At 37.0% G+C, this 16,523-nt stretch overlaps 1 protein-coding gene across 1 annotated transcript in view; it reads right to left on the bottom strand.

Annotated features, from left to right (window-relative positions):
• SEPT7 (septin 7) overlaps positions 1 to 16,523 on the bottom strand; it is a 99,479-nt gene that overhangs the window by 58,248 nt on the left and 24,708 nt on the right. The gene's annotated exons all lie outside the window — the stretch shown is intronic.

Below are 16,523 nucleotides of genomic sequence, written 5' to 3'. Positions count from 1 at the left end.
ATCCCCTTAAGATTATATTCAGTTCAGTCACTCAGTCATGTTCGACTCTTTGCGACCCCATGGACTGCAGGATGCCAGGCTTCCCTGCTATACTATATATTATATAATTAATTATATATTTTGTATTAATAATATATTATATTATGTTATATAACATATTCCCTGTTATATTACATATATAATCTTATATGATTATATTAAGGATTCTTTTAATTATTCCCTTTGCTCATACTAAAAACCACAGGCAGGATTTTCTTGAAATTCACCTTCTTATTCATGAAATAAAATCAAAATGTGGAGTTTAAAATTTTTCATAAACTCTTGAAAGCTCTCATGATCAATGTCAATCAGTAAACATTATCTTTCAAAGTCTTATACTAGGTCCAGTGATGTCACCTCTATGCTTTTACTGGGCATCAGATTTATCCTGGTTTTAAAGTAAACTTTAATTCCATTTTTTGTATAGCTTTTGATGTATAGCTTCTGTATAGCTTTGATGACCTCACCAATAATTTCATGATTAGTTCATACAAACCTACTTCTAAATTGGCATAGAAAATCAGTGTGACTCTCAACTTACCCATTGGTGACAAATACTGTCCACAGTTCAGACCATCTGAGTGAGTAGTCTTACAGATTAATTTACTTAGAGGTAGGTCTTATTCATCATTAAAACATAATGCCATTCATCATTTAAAAATAACATTCCTAAGAGATACACATTTCTCTTAAAGGTTTTTGCCACATTTAAATTCTCATCCAAAAACACTTATATGGGATCAAAGTAATAATTCAATACATTCGGATTTAACAAAGAACAGCACCCTGCATTCCTCACTAGTATCACATATATAATAAATATTCCATCCATAATCTTTTACCCTTTTTAAAAATTCATATAAATTAATTTTAAGACAAATGTTGAGCAGATAAGTAAGCCAATTAAATTAGAGGCTAATTTTAAATATACTAGTTAAGACACTGATCAGAATATTTTAAAGTCAAATATTTGAAAGCCTACTATGTGCAGAGCTAAGACTATGTATTAAATTTAAAGCTTCCTTGATTCATATTTCATCCAATTGTAACTGAAATTTAACTTAGACCAGAAAAAAGCCTCTGTATTAATTATGTAGTATACTCACAGCTACTTTGTAAAGAACATATTTCCATCATTCCAGTGTTCCAGGTTCCAACAGAACAGATCCACAGAGGAACAGTAAATGAGGAATTCCAAAAATCATTCATGGCACATTCAGTCCAAACAGGGCAGAGAAATCCATTGGAACATAGTAAAATGAAGAGGGGGGAAAATGAAAGTTACTTACGTGTAACTCAACAAATTAGAGGTAAATTACAAATATACTGAAAGTAGACTTTTTTCTACTCACATCAAGGAAATATTTTTTTGTTGGATATAAGGCCCAGTGAGTCCATTTTAGCAGCTTTCCTGATAAAACACAGAATCAAACACCTCCTATCTTTTCAGAAAGGACAATCACTATGCCTTGCACCTGAAGTCTTTCAAGAAATGATGAAAAAAGTGTAAAGTATGAAATTTCAAGAAGATATACAGGGACCGACTTTAAATTCCAAGAAGAAGAAAAAAAATGTAAATTTCATACAATTTTGCTTTGTCAGTCACTGGATTAAGACAGATCAGATCAGATAAATGCCAATATTTTCCCTAGGATCTTTATATAGTATTACTATATTTCAAGTAATTAAACTAAAGTTCAGAATTGGAAGAAATGCAAACTTAGGGATATAGGAAAGGAAGCTAAAGACTGCAAGCAATAACAAATGGAAAGATGAAGTAAATGTGACCTATGAAAACTGAAAGGCAACCAACAGAGCACAGAGGAGAAAATAAGACCATCTTTGGACAAAATGTCCGTAAAAAGGGTATGTCTTTTTTTCTATATTTAACAAACCTGAGTTATATCACAACCTAGAAAAGACAATGATTATTCAAATGTCACCTCCACAGAGAGGACTGCTCTGAATACCCTTACTACAACTACAACCTACTCCTCATCTCAGCACTTTGTTGCTTTATGTTTTTTTTTTCCCTTTAGCACCTATCACCATTTAACATACATACAAATCTTGTTTATGGTGATCTCCACTCACTCTACCTCCAACTAGAACGTAAACTCCATCAAGGTACAGATTAAAGGAGTTACAGAAGTTGTGACATCAAAAAGAGGAAGCCATCTGACCATCTGAGAGAACTGAAGAAGTTTCCGAGAAAATATTTTAGGTTACATGTTCAAGAAACCCACCATACAAAAGGTGTAAGAAAAAGGCCTCAGTCTACCCCTGTGTCTTATTCACTGCTTTATCCTCAAGTCACAGAACAGTCTTAGGGACAACTGGGAGACTGAGGTAAGAAAACAGGGAAAAGCATTTTAGGGCAAGCGGTGGGCCCTGAAGTGGGGGTGAACCTGGTACTTTCAGGAACAAAAATAAAGTATATGAACTCCACAGAAGTAAGGTAGTAGACCAGGGGACAAGTGGTAGAAAATAGGTCAGGCAGGCAGGCAGGGGCCAGATAATGTGGGACCTAGTCAAAGCAGGAAATCTGAGTGTTATTTTAGGCATGATGGGAAGCCACTGGAGGGTTTCACACAGGCAAGTGACCTGACCTGATTTGTGTTTTAAAGATAGTTCTTACTGTTAAGAGAAGAAATGGAAATAAGAAAACTGCTAAGAAGCCTACTATAATAGTTTAAGAAAGAAAGGGTATACTGAATTTAGATGGTGTCGATGTAGGAAAGAGAAAGATTCAGAACAGGTTTTGAAGGAAGAATGGTCAGGACACTTCTGGTGCATTACATGAGATCAGTAAAAGAGACAAAAGATAACTCTCACTACTTGACTTGAACAACTCAATGGCTAGTGATATCTCCACGGAAAGAGGGAACAAAGGAAAAGAGTGAGCGGTGAGGGCCAAAATCACCAAAATCAAAAAAAGCTTTGAATGTGTTGAAGACTCTATTACATATTCAAGAAGAAATGGTCATAGGCAGTTAAACATATGAATTCAGAAATTCCAGGGTTGGTTGTTCCTGAAAATACAGATTTAGGAAACATAAGCATATAGATAGTACTGAGAGAGGATTATATTCTCAAAGAGAGATTATAGATGAAAGGGATTCTAGGCAGTTTCCTGGGGCTTCCCTGCTGGCTTAAGAATCCGCCTGCAATGCAAGAGACCAGAGGATTCGATCCCTGGGCTGCGGGGAGGACATGGCAACCCACTCCAGTATTCTTGCCTGCAGAATCCCCATGGAAAGAGGAGCCTAGTGGGCTATAGTCCATGGGGTCACAAAGAGTCAGACACTTTGCTGAGCGACTAAGCACAGCACATCACACAGGCAGTTTCCTGGAGCACTCCAACACTAAAATGTTAGGCAGAAAATGAGTAAGAAAGATCAGTCAGTGAGGAGGAAAGAAAACTAGAAGGGCTGAAGGTTATTCAACTGTGTTAAATGCTACTGAAAAGTCAAATGAAAAATACCAGAGATGTGACCATAAAATTTGGAAATAAGATTACTGATAATTCTACACAAGAGCAGTCTCAGTAACACAGTGAGGAAGAAGACTTACTAGTTTGAAAGTAGATAATTCTCTGTATATGTTAACTAATATAATTCTTAAAATAAATATATGTTACAAATTATTTTAAAATTAAGCATGTCATTTGCCAGTTTCCCCATATGACTGATTTCCCAGAGGAAGAAAATCATGTCATATTCATCTCTACATTCCTAACAGAGTGCTGATACACAGGAGTTGTTTAAAAAAATAAACAAAAATACACTTTCAGGAAAATTTCTCCTGAGAAAGAAACTGTGTCTAAACACAAAAGACAGATTTAGGGAATATACTAAAATATAACACTGGCTGACTAAAACACATAAACTTTTCACATTTCATAAGAATCTTGCCTTTCCCAAATTCTAAAATCAACCACAGTCTGTAATTCAGAAGATTTAACCACCCACTGATTCTTTTTCTGGACAAATATAATGCTCACAGTGCCAGTGTGAAATATAATCTCTGGATAAAGAAACATTATTTATAGACCCGAGTGACGTAACTGTGACACTTATAAGCATGCAAATATAGATAAAAGTATATTCACCCAGGCTTCACCCAAAATACCTTAAAAGTATTACTTGATTTCAATCATCAGTTACGTAAGAAGAAACAGTTATCAAATCATCTTTTCTAAAAGCACATGTTAAATCTTTCGGTAACTATCTAAAAGATATGGCAAATCTCTATGTCAAATTCACATTTAAGAAAATCAAACTACAATTCCATTGCTTGCTATTTCACTACCTGTGGGAAAATCAACTTAAATACAATACCCAGTAACTGCAGTCATTAATTTACTTAAACTTACTTCTAGAAATCAATTATATTCAAAGAAAAAGATGCCTCAAAAAGGTTTCAATAATAGACTATTGGAACTCTTAAGATTTGTTTATATTCTCTACCATTTGTTCTTATTTCAAAGTAAAGTTATCAAAACCTTGGCATCTGAAAACCCATTATAATTTTTAAATTTTGAATATTAATATTTATAAATTAACATATATTTTCCAAGGAGAAAAACAGCACCTTATTTTGAAAATTGCTAAATATGCTTTTGGGGAACAACAATAAAACTGAGTTGTAATAGGTTGGAAGCAATAAAAGTGAGAATTTGAGGGGAAATTAAAACATTTTTATAGGATCTACTATAAACCTTCAACTCTCTCAATCACTCATGTAGAGCCAGACATCCTGGAATGCAAAGTCAAGTGGGCCTTAGGAAGCGTTACTATGAACAAAGCTAGTGGAGGTGACGGAATTCCAGCTGAGCTATTTCAAATCCTAAAAGATTGAAATTGAGAGTGAAAAAGCACTGTTTAAGTGCTGCACTCAATATGCCAGCAAATTTGGAAAACTCAGCAGTGGCCTAAGAGCTGGAAAAGGTTACTTTTCATCTCAATCCCAAGGAAGGGCAATGCCAAAGAATATTCAAACTACCACACAATTGCTCATCTCACATACTGGCAAAGTAATGCTCAAAATTCTTCAAGCCAGGCTTCAACAGTGTGTGAACTGTGAACTTCCAGATGTTCAAGTTGAATTTAGAAAAATGCAGAGAAACCAGAGATTCCAACATCTGTTGGATCACAGAAAAAGCAACAGAATTCCAGAAAAACATCTGCTTTATTGATTATGCCAAAGCCTTTGACTGTGTATAAGACAACAACTGTGGAAAATTCTTAAAAGAGATAGGAATACCATAACCACCTTATCTGCCTGAGAAATGTGTATGCAGGTCAAGAAGCAACAGTTAGAATCAGACATGGAACAACAGACTGGTTCAAAATTGGGAAAGGAGTACGTCAAGGCTGTATACTGGCATCCTGCTTATTTAACTTATATGCAGAGAACATCATGAGAAATGCCGGCGTGGATGAAGCACAAGCTGGAATCAAGATTGCCGGGAGAAATAACAACAACCTCAGATATGCAGATAACACCACCCTTATGGCAGAAAGTGAAGAGAAACTAAAAAGCCTCTTGATGAAGGTGAAAGAGGAGAGTGAAAAAGTTGGCTTAAAGCTCAACATTCAGAAAATGAAGATCATGGCATCCAGTCCCATTACTTCATGGGAAATAGATGGGGAAACAGTGGAAACAGTGTCAAACTTTACTTTTTGGGGCTCCAAAATCACTGCAGATGGTGATTGCAGCCGTAAAATTAAAAGACGCTTACTCCTTGGAAGGAAAGTTATGACCAACCTAGATAGCATATTAAAAAGCAGAGACATTACTTTGCCAACAAAGGTCCGTCTAGTCAAGCCTGCAGGGCTCCTCCATCCATGGGATTTTCCAGGCAAGAGTACTGGAGTGGGTTGCCATTGCCTTCTGCAAAAAGGCAAGAGCTAGGGGCATGCAAACTAACGTATGACCTTTAAAGAAAATTGAGGAGGGGACAATAAAGGTAATATTTAGGAAACACTTATGTGATCCTGTAACATCTTCGTAGTGTTGTTATATTAAATCTAGAATCTAGGTACTTTTGCACCAGTTATATTTAAAATACTTAAGACTTTTCAGTAGTGAAGTTCTGTAACTTTCCCCTTGAGTTATGTAAGAGATGGTAGGAATTTCAAGTGCTCGATAGTTTCTTGCCTGGAGAATCCCAGGGACGGAGAGCCTGGTGGGCTGCCGTCTATGGGGCTGCACAGAGTTGGATACTACTGAAGCAACTTAGCAGCAGTAGCAGCAGCTCTTCCCTTTTTACTGAGATGAACAACTGTACAAACATAATCAACTTTTACTTTCTTAATCTTGTGCTGGATTCTTGGTTACTCTACCTAAAAGATTTTAATATCTGTATGAATACATGTAAGAGGTAACTTAAAAATTTAAATAAATTTTTTTCTTTGTTCTGAACTTGAAATTTAAATCTCTTCTTATAGAATTACTGGCCACACTCATTCATTTAACGTAGCTACTGGATTCACATAATGTATGTATTACCAATTAGGAATACAGAAGCTAATGAAAACAAGGTCCCTGCTTATGAAACTAAGAATCTGAGGTCAGAGAAGTTAGAAGGCAATTCTATTAATACAGTGATAAACACTATAATGGAAGCAAGCACAGGAAGACAGCTATGAGAACAAAAAGGAAGGGTGTTTTCTCCCATTATGTTGTCAGAATCTTCAGATTCTGAAGGACTAGCAGGCCTTAGTCTGATGAGAAATTTGGGTAGGTGCTGCACAATATGGGCAAGCAAATTGGCAACTGTAAAGGCCCAAAAGCAAGAGAAGAAAGTACAGATCTTTTTGGTAACTAAAAATAGTTCAGTACACCTCATAATCAAGGTCCAGGAGACGCAGAGTAGGAAGTCAAGCAAAATCCAGATCACAGAGGACTTTATAGGCCACAGTAAAGAACTCAGATGAGGCATCATCTTTAAAACTTATGAAGAGTATTAAAGGATTTTAAGCAGAAAACTGCACTATCACATTAATTCACAAGCCAAGTCATATTCATATTTTAGAAAATTACAACTAATAAGAATATTGAGGAGATACTGGTAGCAATTTCAAGATCTGCTGCAGTAGCCCAGGGAAGAAATTAGGACCTGAACCATGACAGAAGTAACAAGGATTAAGAGTTAAGTTAGAACACTACTGTTCATTACAGTAGTCACTAGCTCCATGTGGCTATCAATCACTTGAAATTTAGCAAGTCTGAATTGGGATATGCTCTGGCTCCATTGGTAAAGAATCCACCTGCAATGCAGGAGGCCTGGGTTCAATTCCTGGGTTGGGAAGATCCCCTGGAGAAGGGAATGGCTACCTACTCCAATATTCTGGCCTAGAGAATTCCATGGACTATATAGTCCACGAAGTTGCAAAGAGTCAGACACAACTGAGCCACTTTCACACACATTAAGCATAAAATACAAGCCAGATTTTTTTATATATACTTATTTTTATTTATTTATTTATTTGATTGTGCCGGGTCTTAGTTGAAGCATATGGGATCTAGTTCCCTGACCAGGGATCGAACCCCACGCCCCCCGCTCTGGGAGCATGGAGCCTTAGTCACTGGACCAGCCACTGAACCAGTAGGAAGTCCCACAAATCAGGTTTTAAAGACTTATTATGAAAAAAAAGAATGAAATGTCAATTTTTATACTGATTACATATTGAAATAAAATTTCAGCTATATTGGGCTATATAAAAATGATACTAAAATTAAATTTATTTTTTTCAACTTTTTAACATGCCTGCGTGCAAAGTCACTTCAGTCATGTTCAACTCTGTGCGACCCTATGGACTACAGCCTGCCAGGCTCCTCTGTCTATGGGATTCTCTAGGCAAGAATATTGCAGTGGCTTGCCATTTACTTCTCCAGGGGATCTTCCTGCCCCAGGGATTGAACCCATGTCTCCTGCACTGCAGACAGATTATTTACCATCTGAGCTACTAGGGAAGCCTAGGCTACCAGAAAAGCTTACATATGTGACTTACATTAACTTCTAATGAACAATGCTGGGTTAGATATTAATGAGCTGAAGTGACAAGTTTCTGTAACTTGTGGGGGGAACAGCAAGACATAAATTCTAAATTTATGAATTTACATTGAGCTGGATTAATGGTGGTTCCAGTCACTAAAAGAAAAATTCACTTGAGTTTAAGGTGCTAAAAAATGGGCTTTAGGAAAACAAATATCTAGTAGGCAGCTATATATATAAAAGTTAGAAGTTCTAGAAATGTCTAGGTTAGGCAGACACTAACATTTTAAGTCATCAACATTTAAATGGTATGAAGGCCATGGGTTATGAATCCAAATACAGTATTCAAAGTAGGAAGCAGGCCACAACCAACAACAAAATCCCAACTCTATGACCTACACAACCTAGGAAAAGGTGAAAAAAGAAGAATGAGGAAAACAGTTTTTAGAAGCAGTTCAAGGAGGTCAACTGTAGTGGCCTCCTTCGAGAAGTGGTCAACTGTACCAAATGCTCTGGAGTGGTCAATACAGAGACAGAAAAGAATCTATTTAAAATTATCAGGGACCATTGTCAGAGCACTGGACAGATAAGAGAAAGATAGATGGAGGCATAATGGAAATAAATAAGTAGTGAGTAACTGTAGACAGTGAGCGTAAACAAGTCAATTCTTTCTGAATGCTTATCTGTGAACAGAAGAGCAATAAAGTAGAATTTAGAGAACAACAAAGGGTTAAGGCAGGGTTTTAGGAATTAAAAAAAAAAAAGGATGGTTGCATGTTTAAATGCTGGGAGTTTGGGGTCAGTAGATGCAAGTTATTACATATAGAATGGATAAACAAGGTCCTAGCATATAGCACAGAGAACTACGTTCAATACCCTGGGATAAACCACAATGGAAAGGAATATAAAAAAGAAAGCATATGTATATATAAATGAGTCACTTTGCTGTACAGCAGAAATTAACACAACATTGTAAATCTACTATACTTCAACAAATCAATTTTTTAAAATAAAAATAAATTTAAAAAAAAGCATTACCTAGACAAGTGGCTAAAGAAAGGAAGGTAAACTAGGATACAGATAACATTTTGGAGTGAAAGACAGGATTTTCTTTAAACATCAGAGAGAAAAATCATTTACTAATCCTAAAGGGACTTACCAGGGAATTTTAAGAGATAAAGATTTGAATCAGCAACCATCAAAACAAAAAGAAGGGCTAGGAATACACAGCAGGCATCCAAGCAATTCTGTCCACTAGTTTAGGATAAATCTGTGATGGACAGGGACGCCTGGCATGCTGCAGTCCATGGGGTTGCAAAGAATTGGACATGACTGAGTGACTGAACTGAATCGTGTGATCTTTTACTCCAGTAGCAATCTGTAACTGAATGTAAGCCAAGACTGTTATCTGAAGCTGTTATTTTGCAGAAAGGGCGCAAAAAAACTACAAGGCATCAAGAGAGCTGACAAGTATGGTTGAAGTGAATCACTGAACAAAATGGAGAGGGTCAAGGATCCAAGGGAGGAAGTAAGGAAATGAGACAGCTAAAAGAATATGAAGTTGTAGACAGAAAAAGCCATACACTTAAGTCTTCAGAGGTGGACCAGAAGTTCCAGATGACCACATGGAGCCGTTAAAATGATGGCTCAACAATAATCCCAGATGTGTAAGTAAATTACTGAACAAGTTTTATACATGGTCACTAAATATGCCCCAGAATGATAACAGGGCGTGGAGTAGAAAGAAAATCTGTTTGGTGCCATCTTTAACAAATAAAGAGAAAACAGGGATACAGTCTCTGACAAAGTTAAGAAGGGTGAGAAAATACTGTTATTAAATAGCATAAGCTTTAAAGAAGCAGGGCTTTTTTTAAAGGAAGAATGGTCTACAGTCTAGACAACCACTGATAGAAATATAAGATGAATTACCTATGTAATAAATATTACAGTAGACACATGAAGAGTAAAAAGGTGAAGTTAACAACATTATTTTATTTCACCCAACATATATACAATATCAACATCTCAACATGCAGTCAATATAAAAAGTTATGACTCACTTTACATTATTAATTTTTCTACATGCTTTGGCTTTGTAATAATCTTTGAAATACAGCATACCTTATTTAGGACTAGCTACATTTCAAGTGTTCAAGAGCCACATGCTGGTAGTGATTACCCTACTCGATATAGAAATGGAAATTTCATAGATAGAGAACATTTTCATAATTACCAAAAGATCTACTGGAGAGCACTAAATTAAACTAAATTACTACTGGGTACAGTAGTACCCAGTAGTGTGAGGATGTGGGAAAACAGGCACTTTCACACATGACTGGTGGAATATAAATGAAACCACTTCCCTAAAGATCAACTTGGCCACATGCATCGAAAACTTAAGTCTTCATGCTCTCACACTCAATAAATTTCACTTCCACAAATTTATACCTTTTAAATTTATAAGGTTTAGATAAAACAACATTCAACAAAGCACTGTTAAGGATAATGAAAAATCATAAAAACCAAAGTTTCAAAAACAAGTGAAACAAATAATATGTTACTCCCATGTGTTAAAACACCATGCAGAAATTAAAACTTTTAGAAGAACAGACATGACAGATAGCAATATACTGAATGGAAAAACTATTATTAGACAGCTGGCACAGTAATATTTACTTTTAAAGATTCTCTTATGTGTACACTGGAAAACAAAAGGATATACAGTGGAGTGACATTAAAGAAATTAACAGAGTAAAGACTTAAGAAAAGTCTCTCCTTCATTAAAAGCAGTAAGAGGCAAAATTATCAAAATCAATTTCTTCTGATCTCTGGAAATGAACAAAGGGTTACAGCAATTCAAAGAACACTTACTCAAGAAAAAGGGCTGGATGTCAGTAAAAACAGCAGTTCTTGTTGTATTTTAACTTGCCCATTCGTTATCTTCCCTCACTTGTTTTACAGTAGCCTTGAAAACCAACAGCATGCAATCATGGCAAAAATCAGCACCCAGTCAGCAACTGGAAGAGAATAGGCTTCTTCAAAGCTCCATTCCCAAAAAAGATTATTTGACCTGTCTGACTCCTTGCAAGACCCCACAAACAACCAATAGGATAACTAAAGACTTCAGTGACAAAACAAGACAAAGAAAACAGACTTTACAGAATTAGTTCCCCAAAAGTCACTAAACAACAAAAAACAATAATAAATCCTGGGGTGGAGGAAAGAGGGGAGATGGAGAATTTGACCACAGCCGCCACGCTGTTTTGCTTAAAATGCCCAGTTTTCAACAAAAACTTATGAGATGCAAAAAAAAAAAAAAAAAAACCACCCAAGAAAGTATAAAAATATAACCCACATTCATGGGGGGAAAAAAGCAATCAACAGAAGCTAACCTTGAGAAGACTCAGACATTACACAAAGACTTTAAATCTGCTATTTTGAATACATTCAAATAACTAAAGGAAATCATTTCTAAAAAACTAAAAGAAAGTATATGAACTACATTCATCAAATACAGATGATTAATAAACAGAAAGAAATTATTAAAAAGAACCAAATAAAAATCCTTAAGTTGAAAAGTAGAGGGCTACCTTGGTGGCTCAGTGGTAAAGAAAATGCCTGCCAATGCAGGGGACACAGGTTGGATCCCTGGTCTGGGAAGATCCCGCATGCCACAAACAAGCTGGTGTGTCAGAGCTCCTCAGCCTGCGCTTCAGAGACTGGGAACTGCAACTACTGAGCCCACATGTGGCAACTACTGAAGCCAACGCACCCCAGAGTCCACGCTCCACAGTAAGAGAAGCCACCACAGTGAGAAGCCTGCACACCACAGGGGAAGAAAAGCCCCCACTCTCCAACACTAGAGAAAGCGCACAGCAACAAAGACCCGGCACAAGAAAAATAAAGAAAAAAAATTATTTTTAAAAAGTAGAATAACTGAAATAAAATTCCACTAGAGACAAAGAGGTTCAAAAACTGATACAAGCTAGCAAAATAAGATTGTCAAATAACATTTACCAGGCTAAGGAACAGAAATAATAAGAGGGAATAAAAAACTACACAGCCAGAAAGTATGGAACAAAATCAAGCATACCAACATAAACATAATGGTAGTCCATGAAGTACTGGAAAAAAGGACATAGGCAAAGAGACAAGAAGAGAATGAGGCAAGAAGTATATTTGAAGAAACAATGGCAGACAACATCCCAAATCTGAAGAAAAACATGTCAACACAATAAAAGCTCAGCAACTTCAAAAAGAGAAAAAGCAGAGATCCACAGCTAGACTCATCACAATCAAATTGCCAAAAAATAGACAAAGAATCAGGAAAGCAGCAAGAGACTTAAATGACCCTATATAGGTGACTGAATATGAATAATGACTAACATCTCATCAGAAACCACACAGGCCAGAAAGTAGATGGATGACATACTGAAGACATTAAAACAAAATGAATGTCAACCAAGAATTCAGTATCTACCAAAGGCATCTTTCAAAAATAAAGCTGAACTTAAGACATTCTCTGATAAGCAAAAATTGAAAATTCCTCACAATCAGATAGAAACCCTACATAATAAGTAAACACAAAAGACAGCACAAATATAATTTTTATTTGCAACTCTATCTGATTTAAAGGCACACTTTACACAGCAATTACCCTTTTGGCAGAAGGTGAAGAGGAACTAAAGATCCTCTTGATGAAAGGGAAAGAGGAGAGTGAAAAAGTTGGCTTAAAACTAAACAATCAGAAAACTAAGATCACGGCATCAAGTCCCATCACTTCATGGCAAATAGATAGGGAAATAATGCAAACAGTGACATACTTTATTTTCTTGGGCTCCAAAATCACTGCAGATGGTGACTGCAGCCATGAAATTAAAAGATGACTGCTCCTGGGAAGAAAAGCTATGCCCAACCTAGACAGCATATTAAAAAGTAGAGACATTACTTTGCCAACAAAGATCTATCTAGTCAAGGCTATGGTTTTTCCAGTAGTCATGTACGGATGTGAGACTTGGACCATAAAGAAAGCTGAGAGCTGAAGAATTGACGCTTTTGAACTGTGGTGTTGGAGAAGATTCTTGAGAGTCCCTTGGACTGCAAGGAGATCAAACCAGTCAATCCTAAAGGAAATCAGTCCTGAACAGTCATCAGAAGAACTGATGCTAAAGCTGGAGCTCCAATACTTTGGCCACCTGATGCGAAGAACTGACTCACTGGAAAAGACCCCGATGCTGGGAAGAGTGAAGGCGGGAGGATAAGGGGACGATGGAGGATGAGATGGTTGGATGGCATCACCAACTCAATGGACATGAGTCTGAGCAAGCTCTTGGAGTTGGTAATGGGACAGGGAAACCTGGCGTGCTGCAGTCCATGGGGTCGCAAAGAGTTTGACACAACTCAGTGACTGAAATTACAAAGCAATAATCATTAAATTTTGTTTTGGGGTTTATAAACTAGAAAGAAGTAATTTGTATGACACTAGGAGCACAAAGGAGGTAAAAGGAAATGAAAAGTACACAGGAGCAAAACTACTGTTATTTTACTGAAACTAAGCTGGTAATAACCCAAATTATAATGTTATAAGTTATTAAGGTAATCTCTAGGGCAATAAATGAAAAGATAAATAACCTAACTAAAAATTGGGCACAGCACTTTAATAAACATTGCCCCACAGACGATGGGCTTCCCTGATGGCTCAGATGGTAAAGCATCTGCCGACAATTTGGGAGACCAGGGTTTGATCCCCGGGTCACGAAGATCTCATGGAGAAGTGAATGGGAACCCACTCCAGTATTCTTGCTTAGAGAATCCCATGGACAGAGGAACCTGGCAGGCTACAGTCCATGGAGTCACAGAGTCAGACACGACTGAGCAACTAACACTTTGACTTTCCCACCGAAGATATACAACTTGCCAACAGGCACATGTAAAGATGTTGAGCATCATTAGCCATTGTGTGCTTGGGTGCTAAATCACTTCAGTCACATTCAACTCTGCCACCCTATGGACTGCTGCCTGCCAAGCTCCTCTGTCCATGGGATTCTTCGGGCAAGAATACTACACTGGCAGGCAGATTCTTTACCACTGAGCCACCAGGGAAGCCTTATTGTATAAGTAACACATAATTTTGTTTATAGATTCACAATGTTTTCATATGGACTTATGCTTCCTCTTTTGGATATATATACCTAGGGATGTAATTGCTGCATCTTAGGGTAACTTTATGAGAAACTGCCAAACTGTTTGCTGAAGCAGCTGTGACATTTACATTCCCCCCATAGTATGAGAGGGTTTCAGTTTCTCCACATCCATGTTCACACTTGTTATTAGTCTGTCCCTTTAAACTATCACTGTTGGAGTCATAGTATCACTGTTGTTTTCACTTGCAATTCTCTAATGGCTAAAGGGGCTTCCCAGGTGGTGCTGGAAGTAAAGAACCCACCTGCCAATGAAAGAGATGTTAAGAGATACTGGTTCAATCCCTGGGGCTGTAAGATCCCCTGGAGGAGGAAATGGCAACCCACTCCAGTATTCGTGCCTGGAAAATTCCATAGACAGATCAGCCTGGTAGGATGCAGTCCTTAGGGTCTCAAAGAGTCAGACATGACTGAGCACACATGTACATGCACACCCATGCAATAAAATATTATTTAATAATAAAAAGGTATGAAGTACTGATGGGTGCTACAATATGGTCGAACCTTAAAACATCATGGTAAGTGAAAGAAGCTAATTACAAAAAAAATTCTATGATTTCATTTATATGAAATGCTCAGAATAGGAAATTCTATAAAGATGAGAAGTAGATTAGCTGTTGTCAAGACGTGGGAACAGGAGGGAACAGGAGTAACTGTTAATATACACGGTTTCATTGGGGTTCAGAGAAGGCAATGGCAACCACTCCAGTAGTCTTGCCTGGAAAATCCCATGGACGGAGGAGCCTGTGGGCTGCGGTCCATGGGGTCGCGAAGAGTCGGACACAACTGAAATGACTTAGTAGTAGCAGCACTGCAGTTGATGAAAATGTCCTCAAATTAGACATAACGATGGTTGCACAACTCTGTTAATATACTAAAAATGACAGAATTGTTCAATTTAAAGGGATGAATTTTACAGCATGTGAATTTATCTTAATAAAGCTGTCATAGAATCAAGTATGTAGTGTCTCTAATACACTACTTTTCATATATTGGGTTGGCCAAAAAGTTCATTTCCATTTTCCTAGAACAGCTTACAGAAAAACCCAAAAGAACTTTTTGGCCAACTCAATATAATTTTTATATCTGCTTTCCTACGTGTATCTTCTCATCTGTGTAAGATGATAGGAAGAAATTAAAAACTAAGCAAGAAACTATTAAAATTGGTTACCCAAACAGACGGGTGGTTAAATGGTAGAAAAGGAAAATGAGATGGGTAAAAGTGTAAAAGAGATAAGACGTGGAAGGGACATTTCCAGACATACTGCTTTACAGAACTGACGATTAATACCACAGTAATGTTTTACCTAGAGTTGGACATTACGGAGTGTGAAGTCAAGTGGGCCTTAAGAACGTTACTACAAACAAAGCTAGTGGAGGTGATAGAATTCCAAAAGAGCTATTTAAAATACTAAAAGATGATGCTGTTAAAGGGCTGCACTCAATATGTGAGCAAATTTGGAAAACTCAGCAGTGGCCAAAGGACTGGCAAAGCCAGTTTTCACTCCAATCTTAAAGAAAGGAGGTGCCTTAATTTCTCTTTCTGTTTTCTCATTATTAGTGTATAGGAATGCAAGGGATTTCTGTGTGTTGATTTCATATCCTGAAACTTTACTATAGTCATTGATTAGTTCTAGTAATTTTCTGGTGGAGTCTTTAGGGTTATGGTACTGGCACAAAGACAGAAATATAGATCAATGGAACAAAATAGAAAGCCCAGAGATAAATCCACGCACATATGGACACCTTATCTTTGACAAAGGAGGCAAGAATATACAATGGATTAAAGACAATCTCTTTAACAAGTGGTGCTGGGAAAACTGGTCAACCACTTGTAAAAGAATGAAACTAGAACACTTTCTAACACCATACACAAAAATAAACTCAAAATGGATTAAAGATCTAAACATAAGACCAGAAACTATAAAACTCCTAGAGGAGAACATAGGCAAAACACTCTCTGACATACATCACAGCAGGATCCTCTATGACCCACCTCCCAGAATATTGGAAATAAAAGCAAAAATAAACAAATGGGACCTAATTAACCTTAAAAGCTCTGCACATCAAAGGAAACTATCAGCAAGGTGAAAAGACAGCCTTCAGAATGGGAGAAAATAATAGCAAATGAAGCAACCGACAAACAACTAATCTCAAAAATATACAAGCAACTCCTCCAGCTCAACTCCAGAAAAATAAATGACCCAATCAAAAAATGGGCCAAAGAACTAAATAGACATTTCTCCAAAGAAGACATACAGATGGCTAACAAACACATGAAA

This window comes from Bison bison, unplaced genomic scaffold, assembly GCF_000754665.1.
Source record: "Bison bison bison isolate TAMUID 2011002044 unplaced genomic scaffold, Bison_UMD1.0 scf7180017864525, whole genome shotgun sequence".
Classification (NCBI taxonomy): domain Eukaryota; kingdom Metazoa; phylum Chordata; class Mammalia; order Artiodactyla; family Bovidae; genus Bison; species Bison bison.
This window is presented reverse-complemented; position numbering and strand designations above follow the sequence as displayed.